Source organism: Danio aesculapii, chromosome 7, assembly GCF_903798145.1.
Source record: "Danio aesculapii chromosome 7, fDanAes4.1, whole genome shotgun sequence".
Lineage (NCBI taxonomy): Eukaryota > Metazoa > Chordata > Actinopteri > Cypriniformes > Danionidae > Danio > Danio aesculapii.
This window is the reverse complement of record NC_079441.1, coordinates 2,825,356-2,831,355: the sequence shown is the minus strand read 5'-3', so window position 1 is coordinate 2,831,355 and position 6,000 is coordinate 2,825,356.

The window sequence follows — 6,000 nt, the reverse complement described above, 5'->3', positions numbered from 1 at the left end:
TCCTTAAGTTCTTTGTTTACATCAGAAACTGTTGCATGAGGGAAGCAGTATGTCATTGTAGATTTGCTCCTAAAATTCCTGATTATTGAATCTCCTACAACTAGTGTTCTTATCTCAGGTGCGATCGGAGCAGAATGCCGCTGTCTAGTCGGCCTTGAGCCTCTGTTCCATGCAGAGTTAGCTGCTGAGTCATGCGATCTCTGTCTGACTGCATTTGGGGATTCTTCACCCATATTACTCAGTACTTCATATCTGTTCTCAAGCTGTATTTGAGTCCGAGCTGTATTTGGGGTAGAGGACGCTAATGCGGCAGCGTATGATCTGACCCCACGAGTACCCTTTGGTCTCGCACCTTGTTTATGCCAATGCTCATTTTCCACAGTTTTAATCTGTTTTTCAGTGCTCGAAATAGTGGTAGGAATAGATTTATGGGACTCACCGGCTATTTGCTGTGAGCGTCCACAATGACGCTGCAGTTCTGGTTGGATCGCAAGTAACTTTGTTTCAAGAACTGCAATCTTTTGTAGAAGTTTGTGGCAGTTTGTACAGCAGTGAGAATCTGAATTAATCCGATCCAGAGGCATTTTCACAGCCGTGTTTTCCCGTCTCAGGAATGTGAGCAGCTGATAGCTGGTAGCGGGAGGATTGTTTAGACGATAATTCCCCTCTTGTTAGTAAAGCTATATTCCAGAAAGTTTGTAGAATCGATGCTGATCTTCAAGCTGTGTCGTTTGAGCACTGTGCTGATAGGCTCAAGTTAAAATTAGGGTTTAAGATATAAAAGCAAGTGAGCAGAGAGCGGAGCAGTAGGCAAAGACGTCCGACCCAGACCCACAGGTGGACCCACAGTGAAAACTCCTTATACAAAACCTGAGGGTGAGTGGAGGGCTTGCTGACTGCAGCGCTGATAGAGTTGGTTGACTGTCTGCAGAAATTGGCATTTGTGGAGGTGGAGCGGGAGGGTTGGAATGGATGCTGCTAATACCAGTAGAGTTTTTGAGCTGTCTGGAAACAACAGAGCTGTGGGAAGTCTGTGCAGACATGCATTATTGAGATTTAAGTGGGATGAACAAGTCTATATGGCTAAAATGTGAATTTAGTGAATTTTCACTTACTAGTCAGACAGAAGGAATTGTCCTGGAGATGTCCAGCTCGACTGGAGTGCAGCACGGAAAAGCCTTGGATGCTCCCAGAAAAGATTCCAGTTATTGGCAAAGAACAACTTCTGTTCTTTACACCATGTTAATAGCCATTTATTCAGAACAAAAAGTCTACTGAACCTTTCATTTCCTCTGCGGTAGATAGGAATCGGTCCAAGAACCGCCTCGATCAGGCTCCTGAAGTACCTATTCAGGATCTCCGTCTGCCGCACCCTGGTGTCATTCGTCCCCATGTGGAGAACAACAGCTCCGATGCTCTCGCCAGCACTCAGGATAGTGGGTACCTGGGCAGAAACATTCTTGACGGGGGGAGACATTCTGCCCTAGGACCTGGTAAGTACTTTACGCGGCTGCACCCAGGGGCTGGGTGCTGGCATGAACGACGCCTGGGCGAACCTCGTCCTTGGTGCGCTGGGCCTGGACAGAGAAACATGCGGGGTTGAGGTAGACAGAGTGTTGAGATTGTATCCCATACTTACCTCAGATGAGCGAGCCGCAGCTCGGAGCACACAGAGCAAGGCCTGTTGTTCCTGCAGTTGTGCTCGCTTCATCTCAATATCACAAATCTGTTTCTTCACTGCTTCCAGCTCCAGCGCCTCCATCGATCCTTCTCCTTTAATTTTTTTTTTCAAATGAGGGAAAAATGCTAAAAATAAAATAAATCCACTTTTGCACAATTGAATACTTTTTATTAATGTTTCAACAATGTGTAAATGATTTATAATGTTAAAATCTAAGGGCTCTATTTTAATGATCTAGGTGCAAAATCCAAAGCGCAGGGCGCAAAAGCATTAAGGGCGTGTCCGAATCCATTTCAAAATACGCTCTGCGCCATGGTGCATGGTCTAACAGAGTTGAGCTTATTCTCGTAATAAGTTCTGGGTGTGTTTTGAGAATAAACCAATCAGAGTCTCATCTCTCATTCCCCTTAAGAGTCAGATGCGTCGCACCATGGTGTTTTTGCTATTTACATGACAGACTTTGTAAGTGGAAAAACTGAACGCTTCACTAGTGAGAAAACAGTTAAACAGAGCATCTACAGCGCGAGGATAAAGAATGAGTCTCCAAACACACCTGCTGTGCCCCATATGGTCCAAAACCTTGTTTTTAATAAAACAAATATAAATATGCATATAATAAATAATACAGCTAATAATAACATCATACAAAACAAGTGAATATATATATATATATATATATATATATATATATATATATATATATATATATATATATATATATATATATAAAATGTTCTATTTTTGATGGTTAACAGTGTGAATGACTAATATGTGCAGGGCTAATCAGTTATTCCATTAAACAGCAGATTCTTTACTTATCCCATAGTTAATAAGGTTCAAATTGGGATAATGTTGATACTGACTACTACCTGTTTTTTTCAGGTCTGAGCTGGAATTCATGTATATGTTTCTATGTCAGTTCGCATTATGAAACTATTCTTGTAGACATCTTGGAGTAAAAACATAGACTGAACTTGAGGCCGGGTGACCTGGTCCCATAAACTTACTGCACAAACAGCGTGACCGTCCTTCTCGGAACCGCAGATGGCCATGGTGGGAAAGCAGTATAAACTCACACGTCTTCCTAAACTTCAGCCATTATTCCAACATAGGCATGCGCATGCTCTAACCGAAAGCGGGAGACGCGTCTCTGTAGCAACCTCACAACCTCTCCAATGCGCAACAAACAACCTACAATGTGTGTTAGTATCTGTAATGGTTTGTTTTGTCTTTATTTATTTTAAATGCTTTATAAATCTCTCTATATTTAATCTTAACACATTTTATCACTATATTTCTCCACCTCACAGTTGTAATTTTGGATTTGCTTTTTATTATAAATCTCGAAATAATGAATACCTACTGAGCAGGGGCGTGGGGGGAGACAGACCATTTAGAAACAGCTGATTAATAATTATATGTAATTATATGAACGTATGTTCTCATACAGCCCCCCCCCCCCCCCCACTTTTAAAATGTTCGCTACACCCCTGCTACTGAGTGTCAAGAAACTACACATTAAAGGCTGCTCTTTATTATTTGTCTTCAGCTTTTATCTTATCTCTGTCTGAAGCTCTTATTTATATCTCAAACATTATTTTGATAAAGAAATATTATCATGATGTCATGGATGAGAAAACGTAAAAGGGAGCTGTTAAAGAACTTCAATTAAAAATGCAAATAAAATAAGTGGAAATTCTCGTAAATACTCAACGGCCATCTGATTTTGCGTTAACAGGGAGTTGGACAGGTGTACCTAATAAAGTGGCCGGTGAGTGTATGTGGATGTATTTTTATTCCTCTGCCTCATGTAGAAGATATACATCAGTAGATCAGTGAACATCAACCCAAGCGCGTCAAGCAAAGAAACTCTGCAAGCTAAGGTAAGACATTTCCATTTGATTTTCAGACATGTAAGGACTACTTTTTTCATGACACATTCTGATTTATTGCGATGACTGAACATTTAGTCAGCCTCTTTTTATTAATATGAGCTCAAATGTATTCTCTACACACAATGCTTATGAATACATTGATAAAGAAATTGTGAAATGAATCCATATGACTCAGCAGATTATTACTTACACTATAAGTCTGCATTAATGAGCACTGATGGAAAGAGAGGTTGAAGTACAGCTGGATGGAGATTTTCTAGTAATTCAGTCTGACATATTCCCAGGCGTATCTTCTAAATAGCTTTTAGTATGACTGAAAATCGAGGCGTGTATCAGCTATTTTAATTCATAACAAGTCACATCAAAATAATTGTTCAACCATTCAAGAAATGAATGTCCTATAATGCTGTTCCATCACACCTATTGTTGCTATTACATGATTTGTCTCATGACTTTTTTTATGTACGTGCTGGAATTTATTTGGTAAATGTGTTTCCATTGTAGTTTGTGTGCATTTTCTCTTATCGAATAAAAAGTTTAAAGTTTTTCATGCACATTTTCAGAATTTAAAGATTAAAAGAAACAAATCTAATGTCTAAATTTTCATTTTTGGCTAAACTATCCCTGTAAAAATGATTTTTTTGGGGGGCATTAAATAACGTTGCAAGGACTCAGCCTGATCTCACGAGGAAACGCAAGTATTTTACGTTTTGTCAGTTTAGTAGCTAATTTGTACGAGTTCTGTCTAACGAAAATGTACGGTTTTAAAAAGGAGGCGTGGCACCTAACCCCACCCCTAAACCCAACCGTCATTGGGTGACGAGCAAATCGTACTAAATAGTACAAATTAGATCATACGAATTCATACGAATTAGCCACTAAATCAAAAAGTTACGAATTGCCGTGAGATTGCCTTGAAGGACCAGTAAACTCACTATCCGTTTGTTAAGTGTGACGTCAGGCGAAGGGGCTTCCGGGTCCAAGCGCTCTATGAAACTGAATGGGGAGACACATCAAACGCTAATAATAACTGCTTACAAAGCGATGTAATACTTTCAAAAATCACAATCGCAATATATATATATATATATATATATATATCTATGCCTAAAATCCGATGGCCAGAAAGTGATACATTTTTTATAAATTGTCAAAATGTTGGTATTTGTGATGCAGCAAGCCCAGAGATTGTTGCGTACACTATGACTTTATATAAAATTCACTTTAATGTGTGATATAAATAAAAACTGGTCATAAATTAGTGTAGCGGCATTATTGCTTTAAGCCGCTATCACGGTAAGGGTAAACAATGACACGTGAGTCCGCTGTGAATCCTTTTTTCTCATATTTATTTTATCACATCTTGTGCCATCAAATCAGTGAAATAGATCATTGCTCCTCAATAGCACCAGTCACCACAAACAAACTCACGGTCTGAAAATTGTTTCCTCTTCCCTTACTCCTCCACCTACTACCTGGCTTCCTTAAATCCCAATTTTGACAAAATAAAAGTCTTCATTCACAAAATCACAACAATAAAGCTAATACTTAGACATGAATAATATACGAATACAAAATACTTAAACCTGAAAACAATAGTTATCAAATGTAAACTTAATAATAATAATAATAATAATAATAATAATAATAATCATCATCCAATCAACCCATTTAGTCCAAACATAATAATAATGAAAGAAAGAAATGGCTCCAACAATGAGGATTTTGTCAATTCAAATGAGTGGCGGCTTGGACCTGGAAACAGTATTCAATACGTCACCGATACGTCACCACTTAACTTGTAGAGCTGCGCATCGTTGGATTTGCCCTTCAATATTTGGACTCTCAGTAGTGATTATTAAACCACACTGAACTGAGCTCAACTGAACTGAACTTAAACACTACAAACTGAACTACACTGTTCCTATTTACTGTGACCTTTTATGTGAAGCTGCTTTGACACAATCTACATTGTATAAGCGCTATACAAATAAAGGTGAATTGAATTGAATTGAACTTAACAAGCGCATAGCAAACCTTAGTAAATGCTGCTGTCTGTCTTACTCTGTTAAAATAGTTGGGTTAAGAATACCCCAACATATAACCCAACTATAGGTTATTATAGCACCTTTCCAACTATGGGTTATTTTAACCCAATGCATTGGGTTATTTTGATTAAATGTTATTTTTTCCATTCTGGTATTACTATTGAAGTACTACTATTATTTTAGATTTATTGCTGTGTAAATAAATGAATGTCTTCGCTGGGTCCTAAAGGCGAGAATGACAGCCGAATATCCCACATTTGTATATCATTTTCTCCCCCCCAAAAAACTGTAGAGATGAACAAGGGATGTAGAGAAAGCGTTTTATCAGCCATGAAGCATGCGTTTGAATCATCAATAATTAAGAGTGCTGGTGAAA